The sequence below is a fragment of the Monodelphis domestica genome, chromosome 7 (assembly GCF_027887165.1).
Source record: "Monodelphis domestica isolate mMonDom1 chromosome 7, mMonDom1.pri, whole genome shotgun sequence".
NCBI lineage: Eukaryota > Metazoa > Chordata > Mammalia > Didelphimorphia > Didelphidae > Monodelphis > Monodelphis domestica.
In genome coordinates, this window is record NC_077233.1 from 274,276,039 (window position 1) to 274,288,945 (window position 12,907).

The following is a 12,907-nucleotide window of genomic DNA, read 5'->3' on the forward strand; positions in this document are numbered from 1 at the left end:
TGCTATGGGACTTTGTTTAATGATTGTGTCTGATTCCAGGAGAAGGGAACAAAAGAGCTATTATACAGTGCCATATAGCACAAGATCAGAACAGACCAAATCCAATCCAGGTAGGATTGTTGAACTTCTATGCCAATATGAAAGAATTTGAACCTAGTGTGAAAATCAAGGTTGAGGCACTTGACATATGTTAAGATGCAGGACTCCCTTGTACCACACTCCATGTGCAATATTCTGAGTCAAGTACCTCAGGTTGGCTATCATCTTGGCTCCCCCTATCTCTGATAGTAAAGGTAAAATCAGACCAGGGAATGATTTTTACCATTTTCTGCTGAAACATAGTCCCTTCTCTCTTATAGTTTGGCAATCTTCTGTAATTCTGGCTGAAAATGGGTAAAGTTCTATACTGCTGCTATTGTTCTACAGGCTTGTGGAACATAAGTCACTTTAATTGGACCTTGCCTGTGATTCAAGAATCTGTTACAGGTTTATTTTTTACTCAGAATTTTATACACATAAGATTGTTATTTTATCATTTTTATACTTATTATTTTTATACAGAATTTAACTTTTGCTTTTTTTCTTTGGGTTTTGGGGGAGGGGTTATTTTTCTTTTGACAAATGTTTCATATACCTCATAATTTAGCCATGTATCCCAGGGTGATTCTGATGTTTGTCAACACCCTTCTCAGGGGGGGGATTGTGTACTTATCAAAAAAATTCAAGATTTAAAAATTTTTTGAGAAATCTCAGGAAAAGAAACTTGCCAACATCCAGAATCAAGAAAGAGGAACCTTTTAAAGAATGTGCTGTAAAGATGCCTGAAGAAGCCACACTCTACATCAAAAGATCCAGAATAAACATTGGGATATAATGAATTGAACTGAAGGGGGTTGAACATACTTATTCTGAATGTAAACTCTTATGCCAAAGGGGACTGCCCCCTAATTAGCATTTTGTCAATGCATCTATCAATCAGTTTTTGTATTTTTCTTCTCATATTTCCCTCTCATCTCTGTTGTAACTCCCACTTAGAAAATGCAATATTGTACGTACTTTTAGCTAGAGAAGGTATTTAGAGGTTTAAAATAGTTGTGTTTAAATGATCTATCGGGGAGACTGGTCTCCCAAAGGATCACAGGGGTATGGTGTCGAGGGGATCTTATCCCCTTCCCCTGCTGAGTAGCCTGACCTGTCCAAAAACATTCCTCACAAAACAGTTACACCAGGTTTGCATCCATTATGAGCTGTATGTCAATAAAAAGGAAGGGGGCAGGTCTTTTCTGGGCTTTTGACTTTTTGGACAGACACGGGGCTGGAGAGACAGGTGAAGGGAGAGAAAGACAAATGGAGGTTAGGCACACGTGGTTTGAGATCTTAGAGTAAGGCAGTGAGATTTAACTTTAGTCTTATCTATGCCTTCTAATTAATAAATTTTATAAATATATATCTGGGTACAAATTTTAATTTAATTCTTACATTAGTTTTACTGTCTATTTCTCCCTATTTTTCTTCTAAGTACTTAGATATTATAACTTTCAGGATACATATTAATTACTGATATTATTTCATTAGCTATAGTAGTTTTAAGGATTATGTACTTTCTGTGCTTATCTCTTTTAACCATGCTTATTTTTATTGTTACATTGTTTGAGACCATAATTGTTACCCTTGATTTTTAAAATTTGAAGCATGAAAAATTCTGCTATAGTCTGCTTTGAATTTTGTGTTAAACTTTATTTTTCAAGATTTTTTCCCTAAATAACATTGGATGGGATTCTAACCAATTCTGTTACCCTCCTTATTCCAATGAGTTCATACTGATGGTTATGACTATTAATTTTGTATTTATTGCCATCAAATGCTTTTTACTTTTTCATTTTTCTCCTTTTCTCCTTTACCAAGAAAAAAAGTAGAGAAAGAAAAAAAATCTGAACAATGCTATTAATCAGTAACTGAAGTGGTCTATTCTTACCTCTACTGGCCTGCTACTTTCATTGAGTCCAGATCCTAATCTCTGATCCTTGTTCTTTACTTTTCTTAAAGTTGTTTTGCTTGTCACCATTCTTTCCCTAATTATACCATCCTTATGCACCCTGTCTCCCTCATTCCCACTGGTTTCTCTATTGAGTTCTGCAAAGTTTAAATTCTTTTGAGAGTAATTTTAGGATAAGAAACTTGCTATCTCCCCAAATCCAGAAAGTGAACTGCTTGGAGAAGGCACCATGAAGATTCCTACAGAAACCACAAACTACACCAAAAGATCCAGAATGAACTTTGGGATGTGGTGATTTGAACTGTGGGGTGTTGAACACATTTGTTTTGAATTTACACTCCTATTCCAAAGTGGACTACCCCCTAATTGTTTTTTTGTCAATGTTTTTTTAAATGTCTAAATTGTCAAACTATCCACTGTACTAACTAGACTTGTCCAAGATCACACATGCTAAAGTAGCAGAAATGAAATCAAACTCAGATACTGTTTGTAGTTTTTGACAATGTTGACCACATCTTCCCCTTGGATTTCTCTTAGTCTTTGTGGTTCTACTCTCTTATTTCTTCTCCCTATAAATAATCTTTTTGGTGCTCTCAAGAATTTCCATAGGTGGGGGCAGGTAGGTAGCACAATAGAGTGCCAGATATGGAGTCAGAAGGATCTGGGTTCAAATCTGACTTCAGACACTTCCTAGCTGTGACCCTGGGCAAGTCACTTAATACCTGTTTGCCTAACCCTCACCCTTCCATCTCAGAGCTGTTACTAAGACAGGAAGTAAGGATTAAAAAAAAAAAAAAAGGATTACCATGAGTATAACTGTCATCTCTATAAAGATGATTTTTCAGTAGGTGATATTATTGTTTTATTGGACAACAAACTCAATATAAGATACCAGTATAATGTGTCAGCCAAAAAAGTTAGTGCCATTGTGCTGCATTAAGAGAAATAAAGCTTCCAGGGATACGGAGGTGATAGTCCCACTGTACTCAGCCCTTGTCAGGCATCACCTGGAGTACTATGTTCAGCTTTTGGTGTCTCAGTGTAGGAGGGGTTTTGATAAATAGGAGAGTATTGTAAACCTTAAAATTTCACAGACTTATATGAATGTTAAAAATTTTACTCCACATTGAGGAATCCTCCAATTCCCTACTTGAAATAATTCCCTACCAGATAGGGAGAACTCTATTTGAATGTGAAAACTCCTTGCTATGGGAGTATCCCTACTCCACCCCTACTTAAGACTGCTTTAGGGCAGAAAACTCCTTGCTAAACAATGAAAATACTTGAAAACCATATTTATAAAGGAAAGGAGTTCTTTGAGCCAGGCCTGTTTTTGGAATTGATACAATGGGATGGTAGGTGCCTATAAAGGTGGGGCAACTTGTAAACTACTTAGACCTAAAAGGTGAAAACTTACTCAGAGGTTTTCTCTTAATAAAATTAGTCAACACAGCAGCATTTTTTTTCTGACTTACAAAAGAGATTAATCTACTCACCTGTGAATTCAAAATGGGCTGTCTTTTGGAAAACATCTACAGTGATTGGTAGATGGAAGAACTTAGGGGAGGTGACATAGGAGATTTTGCCCTTAAAAATAAGAGCTCAGAGAAGAGCTGGAGGTCATTCTGAAACATTCAGATTGAGGAGGACTCATTCTGAAACATTCAGATTGAGGAAGGACTGATTCTGAAACATTCAGATGGAGGAGGGAGCCAGTGAAAGCAGCTGAGATGATGCTGGCCTGGTGTCACTAGAATCCTTGCTTAGGCAGACCTTGTGGTGAGTGTTAAAAGACTGACTGACTGATCACTCTCTCTTAAGACTCAGGTCTAGGTCATGTTGGCTTAAGGCCCTTCATACTTATTTCCTTTTTCTCTCTTTCTCTCTTTTCTTTAATTCCACATTTGTATTAATTAAAATCTCTATAAAACCCAGTTGACTTGGGTATTTGAATAATTGGGGATATTTCCCTGGCGACCACCTTATATTTGATTTAAAAACCAAGACACTGTAGTGAAACATATTTTCTGTGGTCAAATTTACTCACCCTCTCTTATATCTATCACAATTTATATCTCCCACCATTTTAACTCACTACAGTTTATGGGCTTCACTATTTTAAATCTCACAGTATCCAAGGAGAGCTATCAGTATAGTAAAGGGCTGTGAGTCCATATGATATGAAGATCAGTAAAAGGACTAGGCACGTTTATCCTAAAGAAGAGAAGGCTCAAGGAAGACATGCTGGCTGTCTTCAATTCTTTGAAGTATGTCATGTGGAGGAATTTAAATTACCGTTTGTCCTCAGGTGGCAGAACCAAATGCAATATGAGGAAGTACTAAAAAGTAAATTTTCATTTTGCTATAAGGAAAAAAAAGACCTAATTGTCCAAAAGTAGAATGGTGTACTTTGCAGGGAGGAAAGTTTTTCCTCCTTGGAGGGCTTCAAGGCGAGAACGGCCAGCGTTTTGGCAGGAATAGATAGAATCCAAAAGAAAAAGTGGCCAACACTGTCAAAATCTAGAGAAGATATCTGGGTTTGTTAACACTGGGGATTCCTATTATGTATGGAAGGGACTAAGATGGCCTTTGAGGTCCCTTCCAACTCTCAAATTCTGGCTCAGTTTAAGGTCTACTTTGTATCTGAAGCCTTTCTCAATTACCTAATTGTTAGGGGGTCTTTTCCCCTTCAAGTTACTTTATATCTATTAATTTATACATATATTTAAGCTCTTTGATGGCTGGAATAATTTCTAGTTTTTCGCCTTTGTATTTCTAATACCTATCACAGCACCTTACCTATAGTAAGTGCTTAATAATATCTGTTACTGTTATCATTAATAAGAATAAAGAACCTGAATCTCTTTTAAAGAAATGTTTTGTAAATATGTATTACAACCAGACATTAGTTTCTACCTTCAGATACAGATGGTACTTTCTGCAAATGAAAATATTCACACTTCTAATTAGACAAAATGGTATGATTCTGCTTCTATAAAACTCTACCAGTTTCAAAGTTCAATACCTAAACCTTTACTATGGTAAGTGTCAAAGAAATTTAAAAGGGAAATAAAAGTTCAATAATATTAAAGAAGTTAATTACTGCATAAGAAATAATGTTAAGAATAAAATTCTAATAAATGAAAAATTGCAAAAATTTATTTCTGTCCAGATTTATTATTTCTTTCCAGTAGAAAAATTCAAGTGAGGAATTTCCTTCTGCCAATTAAGAATGACCATTGTTCTGCAAGTAAATCTTAAGAGTTGACTGGTATGGTAAAAAAAAAAAAAGTCTAACAGACCTCTTCTATATGGACTGGGTTAGTTCTCTTCCTTGAAAGGTACTGATAATTAAACCTTGATACTTAATTAGTTCAGGCAACTAAAGGCTTGAGCCACCGAATTATTTCCTGGTCCCCTAATTACAAAGAGCCACAAGAAACAGCAACTCCTCCCTGATTCTTGACCCAAAGACCACCCTGGAAGATCACCATCTGGACAACACAGAGACAGTTAATATAGCAAAATTAGCATTCTATCCTCTGTGAATATCTTTCCTCTCCTATGGCTAAGTAAGCCTCTTTGAAGGTAAAAACTGTCTTTCTTGTATTTGTATACCTAGCAATTAGAACAGTGCCTAGAACATAATAAGTACTTCATAAATGCTACTGTATAAATCCTCAGAATCTTAAAAAGTAAATTCCTATTATTACATCCTCTGCTCCTAAAAATTGCTGTTAGATGCTTTGTATTATTGCTGACATTGAATTAATCAAAATAAATGATACAAATATCATAGGAGACTTGGGAAATATGATGAGAGGTTTCAAACCCTAGAACTAGTTACTAGTACTAGACCTAGAACTAGTCTAGGAAATTGCTGGAGCCTCAGCCACAGCGGGGGAGGAGCTCCAGAGGATGTTCTGGAATCTTGGGAGAGCAAGAATTTTCTGTCAGAGAGAGGCAGTTAGCTCTCTCTCAATCCTGAGACAGCCTAAGGAAAGGGCTGGTCAAGACTTTGCTAATGAGTAAAGACTTACATCTTTCTCCTGGTGATTGGACACTCTTCCCCCCACGGATTCCCAACTGGAGTGGCCAACTGGAGAAGACACCAAGCAGCTGACTAGATCAACGGGCAGCTCCTGGTGCCCTGGGTCTGGACAGTGCCCATGGGGGAACAAGACCAGGGCCATCCAAGTCTGAATCTCTCAGGAGCCCAAGGCTGCCAAGGCCTGGGTTCCCCAACTTGATGAGGGAGGTAAGGATAGCTAGAATAGGGACACCTTTCCCTCTTTCCTCACAAAAACCCTTCCAGCAGCCATTTCCTTGTTATTCCCAAATTGATCAGTTAGACTAAAGTTTGTCATCTTTCCCCAACTGACTCTAGTGTGAGTGGAAACCAGTTCCAGCTTGAGGGGGGAGGATAACACTCTCTCTCTCTCTCTCTCTCTCTCTCTCTCTCTCTCTCTCTCTCTGAGGAAAGATTTTAGTAGTAGAGGGAAGTCAAGAGGCAGATTGAGGTTGAGCAGCCATAGCTGGGAGGAGGCTGAAGTGGGGAACCACTCACTCCCCCTCTCCTCTCCCTTAGTCAAGTTAAACAGCAGCTGTCTCCCCTGAACCCTGCCTTGAGAGGGGAGGTCTCCACTCTTTCTCCCTCTCTCTCTTTACCACCAGACTCACCCTCTATTACATAGAAAAACATGAAACTACAATACCATTTAAGCTCTGTCTACTATCAGTTCTACTGAATATACACATACACAAACACATAAGAACACTATTAGAAAATTCTTTCAGGCTTTCAGATTCTATCCTTTAGAATTTCATTAGCAAATAAAATTTAAAAGTATTTATTAGATACTTGATTCTATACACCAAGGCACTATATTAGTACCTTGCTAATATGCAGAGAAGTAAATATGCATAAAAATGAGGCCAAGGCCCTCAAAGTAATTGTGCAAATTATTAATTTAAAGGTAACTTCCATATCAATACCTGGCTGTTTAAAATGCATTTAGGAAGTAGGCAGCATATATATTCTAAATAAATTTTTAGCAAATACATCAATACCATTAGGCTTAAATGCAGGGGTAAATAAAAATATATATATTTCATTTTACAGCTTCAGACAATGAAATCTCCAATTATGAAGCTAAAATCAATAACAACAAAGTAGTTTTAAGAGACAATTTGGTGTAACATAAAATACTGGACTGTGAATTAGGATGCCTTGATTCAAGCAAGATACCTACTTGCTATGTGAACTTGTCTTCCTCATCTGTTAAATGAGGTGGTTGTACTAGATGATCCCTAAGGTCCCTTCCACCTCTCATTTTCTGGTATTCCATAATTATAATACAGCTTTCCCTTGCAGAAAAAGATGAAAACTTAAAATATTTATATGATGAAAATTGATAGGAAATAAATACAATTTCAAATGGTTTGTACACATAATTTTTTCTATAGACTCCCAGAGAGCAAGAACTATGTAGGTCATCATATGACTGATTCTTACTATGGACAGCCATTGCCATACAATACATAGTGATACATGGTTGCTATTTTAAAAATATGACACTAGTACACATAAAAATGTTTTCGTAACCATGGTTGAAAAAATATAGCTAAAGATAGTATTAAATATTATATACCATAAATACCTCCTTTACAATCATTTAATTATGTATTTATAGACCACTGGTTATTTTCTAGGCTTTAAATGTCATTTATTTCTATAAAATACCCAAATTCTAAGTAATCATAAAAATTTAATTATTTTTGTACATGTTTTAATGTATATTTCTAAAGTTCATTCCACATACTTTCCACAGTAAAATGTATTTCATTAGTTTCCATTGACTTCTGCAAAGCCAAAGTGTACTACAAAGGGTCCTACAATTCTGTAGACTAATATATCTCACAAATACTAATTTTTAATAAATTTGATCAAAATTGTTACTGAATTCATAGTTGCTTTTCTTTGGTTATTTTTCCTAATCAAGATATAGTAATAAAACTGCTATTCTATGAGGATCTGCCAACATTTTTTACACTAAGAGTTTTTTATATCTAAAAGAAAAAGGCATATAATAAGAATGGGATCCCTTTATGTTTTGCTATAAAATCTTTTATCCGAAATGGATGATGAATAAGATGTTCTATCAAATTAAATGTATTAGTAAGCTAAGATTTAGCATATTTGATATACATATATAGAGACTTTTTCAAAAGAATACAGAATACACCAAAATTCCACTGAAAATTTAATTTTTGATGATTCAGAAAATATTTCAAATAACCTTGAACTGCTTCAGAAGACTTATCACTGCACAGAACTGTTGGTAAAGAAGATGTAAGAGACATAAATAAATCTATACAAAATCTATGATATATATATATATATATATATCATAGATTTTGTATACACACACACACACACACACACACACACACACACACACACACACACACGGATCCAGAAAAGTCCTAGCTTGTTTCCCAAACACGAGAAAAGGGAAAAAATGTCTCTGAGTAATCAAGTCATGTCACAAACTCTATTAACTAAAGTTTGTGGTCATTATAGAATTTACTGTTAGAAGGAAATTTAGACTATTTAATCCAAATCTAGGTCCAAAGAGAAGTAAAATGTCCCCAAATTACACAGCCAGTAAGTAACAAAGTCAGGAATCAAACAATTCTCTGACTTTTAAGTATAGTGGTTATATTAAAATACCCTAGGGTCTCTAATCATTAGTCACTTTACTTAGTTACTACCCATTCTCTACTTACATATAATTCTACAGCTCTGACTATAGTACTTGATTTCCAAATCCATAACAGATTAAGAGCAGTAAATTAGAAGGTTGGAGAGTGGTTGTTAGAAGTGGGCAGAGTGGCAGGAAAGGGCAGCTAACAATCTGATAACAGATAACAACAATCTGATACGGAAAAAACCAACAATTTGGACACTAGGGTTACTTGGTATAGGGCAACTTTATGCAAGTAAATGGGCAGAGAAGGTATTGTATTGTAAAACAATATAAAATCTGATGTTCATAAAAATGACTTCTAGTCATCAAGAAAAGGTCAAACTATATTCCATGTTCCACCTAAAGAGGCAGTGAAGTATATAACCTATTTTTGAAATTTTTCTGTCCAAAATTATTTTTTAAAAAATTTTTAAACTTTCATGTTTAAAAACAAATACTAAGGTTGAAAAAAAAATTCAGTTAAGCAGTGATTGATTCTTAATGGAAACATTACAATTGTTTATAATGGGGATAATTTAACTATTTTTTTGTACTTGATTTGATTCTTAAAGGTTAAAGATAGCTGAAATGCATGGGACAGCTAGGCAGATGCAGAGCCTCTTCTAGAGAAGGGAGGTCCTGGTTCAAATGTGGTCTTAAGACACTTCCTAGCTGTGTGACCCTGGACAAATCACTCAATCCCTATTGCCTAGGCCTTACCTCTCTTGTGCTTTGGAACAGATATGTAGTATAGATTCTAAGACAGAAGCTAAGGGTTAAAAGAAAAAAAGATAGTTGAGATGCAAATTTGCTTGTTAGGATTCTTCCTCTCATAAAAATCAAATATAGTAGGAAAAAATTCAATTATTTGGACTTTCCAATTGTTTCGAGTCTATTTAAACAGTTTAAATTATAATTATCTTAGAAAAAAATAACATTTCTATGTTTGTCATATTCAACCTCTAGTTGACAAATCACAGAAAGCAAATATTAAGTTATATAAAATATATTAAGATAAACATGTCTTTTTAAAAAACCATTTCAGTTTTTGGTGTGCAATTATGATCAAATTACAACAAAAGTATTGGGTCTTTTTGCCAATTCTATTCTATCTTATCTCTGATCTATTGCCAGAATTAAATATTAACAATTTATAATTCCACCCCCCATGGTTTTAAAGGCTTCCTAAACTTATATTAAGTTCTATATCTAGTACACTGGAACTAGGAGAAATATGCCATATTTTGATGGATCATAGATCTTATGGATCATAGATCTTGTCATTTCCCCATAAAATTGCCAATGGGAATCCACTTCACATGTTGGGTGCTTTCCTCTAGATTTCTTAACATTACATAGATTATCAGGGGAATATCTGGACTGTACATGTTATTCCTTGTTTTCAGTACATGATCAGCTGACCTCCTTTTCCATGAATTTATCATGCTGATGATATCTTTTCCAAAATCCTTCCCTAAATATGAAGCTTCTGGATTACTGGATTATTAGTTTCTTATGGACCTCAAGTCAAAGATCTGTAATTTCATCAATATGTCTTCTTTCCCCCTATGCAGAACTCGTCTTCTATGAAAAAACTGGTCTCTGAGAGTTCCTTAAGGCAAAAATACTAATCACTTCAAGTTCTAAATCTAGCACCTATGTACTGGTTTGTTTTTTGTTGTTTTTTTTTTTTGGGGGGGGGAGGTTGATAGTGAAGATAAAGCCAATAGGAAAGCAAATAGATGCTATAGTTGCCACAGACACAAAATTCAATAAAAAGGGCATTTTAACTTCTTAAAGTTTTTTTTTTTAATTATTTTTATCTTGATTCCCAAGTGCCTCAGAACAGAAACCACTGCTTTTCAACTATAACATTATGCTACTAAGAACTAAGGCTGAGATTTTCGAACCAAAGAAACCAAGGTGCCTGCCACTGACCGAAATCCTTGTAGCTATACCCCCAAACCTAAGTAAGGCCTTTAGTACAGCCCATCTGGAGACAATGAACAGGCTCAGATAGGGTAGTGAAAAAATTAATAAATTGTTAAAGGCATTGGCAGCCCAGGTATCAATTACTTTCCCCAGCAAGAGAATTGGGAAGAAGGCTGGATAGGTTGATGATGGAGAAGGTGATTTGTGGAGTTAGGGTAAGTCTAAAGGGGAAGGTGGGTATGGGATGTGTGGATGCCAGGAAGGAAGAGTGAGATGATGGAGGTGGGAGGTGGCTTTCGCCGGGCAGAAGGGGAGGACATAAGCTGTGTAGTTGCAGGGGAGGTTAAGTAGGGTGGTTGAAAGTGAAAAATTGGGAGCAGACTGATAAGAGAAGTGGTTGCAACTACTGGAATGTTTAATTATTTAGCATGTTCATGTTTAAGGAAAACGGGATTTAACTAGAAAGCCAATTAGCAATAAATCTAAAAATAGAAGGGATCTAATGTAGTTGAAGTCTATCTAGTCCATCCCCATTATATGAAGAGGAATAAACAGAGGCCCAGGAAAGCGATGGAACTTGCCCAAGGTCAAACATAACTAAAGGGGGGGATTTGAATTCCCGCCCTAGGATGCAGGAGTGGGAGCTTCCAAAGTACCTCCCCCGCCCCGCCGCTGCCTTCCTTTGACTCTTTCGTCCTAACAGAAGACCACAATCCTCTCAAATCACATAACGAAATCTTGCCTAATAAGGACAGATGCGCCTCTAGGAGAGGGAAGACCTGGGGCCGGTGGAACCGGCTCTAAACACCCCGAGGGGCGGGATAAGGGGTGGGGGATCCCCATCCAGACTCGGAGAAAGGCGCTGCTGTGCTTCCTTCCACACATCACCAGTCCCGCCCCGAGTACGGAGAGGGTTACAGCAGGGGCCGGAGACCGCTGGGGGTCAACAGCAAAGGCGGTGACGGCGGCTGTTTACCTGCGCCCTAACAGGGCCCGGGGGCCGCAGTCTCCTCACGCGGTTCCCACAGGCTGCGTCGCTCTGACGTCATCCGAGAGCGCCTCCTGCCTCGTGCTGAAGCCACGCCTATTGCTTGCGCTCCTTTCTCTTTTCCCCGCCCCCTGGTTCATTCAGATATATTTGGTTCTTCTCGCCCTACGGGTGTGGGTGCTGCTCTATGCTAGAGAACCGCTGTTCCAGGACAAATCACTGAGAATAAAAATAACAGATAAATAAACAAGAAAGAGCATCTAGCATTTACATAAAGTTGATAAAGTGCTTTACGGATTTTATCTTATTTGGTCCTTAACAACAATCCTGGGAGATAATCCCAAACACCCCAAGAAAAAGCAAGGAAATTCGGAGGAGGGGTCAGTGGGATTCCCATCCAACCTCGGAAAATGGGGTGCTTCTGAACTTCCACACATCGCCAGTCCCAACTTGGTGGAAAATATTTATAGACAGCTTCATCGGATAAAGATGTCATAAAATGTCATAAAAAGATGTCTAAAAAATGTAGGAAACTTAATTTATTAGATAACTCTAATGCCTCTAAAATAAAACAAATTTATATCTGGTCTTCGCATATGACGACAACTTACTTTTTTTTATTTAGTGGATTGGTTCATATTAGAAACTACATTCAAAGGAAGGCACCAGGGCTAGTCATGTCTTCATTTTTCATCAGCTGCCTTCCTTACAACTTCTCCATTATATCCCCAGACTGAATACCTTATTTCCCACTCCACCTCTTTTCCAGCTTCATTTTATCTGTTGTCTTTTACCTATTAGAATATAAGCTCCTATATACAGCCAGAGATTGCCTTTCTTTTTACTTAATTTGTATTTCCTGTGTTTAGCACAGCTCTGGGCACATCGTAAATGCTTGTTAACTGATTGACCTAATATAGCTTCCATTCTCTTCATGTCAAATCCCTTGACATCAACTCTTAGTTTTCCCCATCTCTCCCAATGGAATAGTCCTCTTTGCCAAGGCCAGCTCTCTTCCTGTGTACTTTATCTCATTCCCTCCTGGCTTCTCTAGCAGATAGCAATTCCAACTCATATCTCTTCTCACCCCATCCTATATTAAACAAACACACACACACACACACACACACACACACACACACACCAGATACACACAAACCTATCTTTGACCTCTGCCATCAACTGCTTCCCTCCCTCCTGCTTTCCAATATGCCCAAGTCTCCTTTAAAAACCTTAAAATCC

General features: G+C 37.0%; 1 protein-coding gene across 3 annotated transcripts in view; it reads right to left on the reverse strand.

Annotated features, from left to right (window-relative positions):
• Positions 1–11,749, reverse strand: part of AOPEP (aminopeptidase O (putative)) — a 524,226-nt gene extending 512,477 nt beyond the window's left edge. For all 3 annotated transcript variants that reach the window (XR_008913378.1, XM_007497916.2, XM_007497922.2), the window contains exon 1: positions 11,654–11,749. The gene's annotated coding sequence lies outside the window, so the exon portion shown is untranslated. The remainder of the gene's footprint in view (positions 1–11,653) is intronic.
• Positions 11,750–12,907: the final 1,158 nt, after the last annotated feature.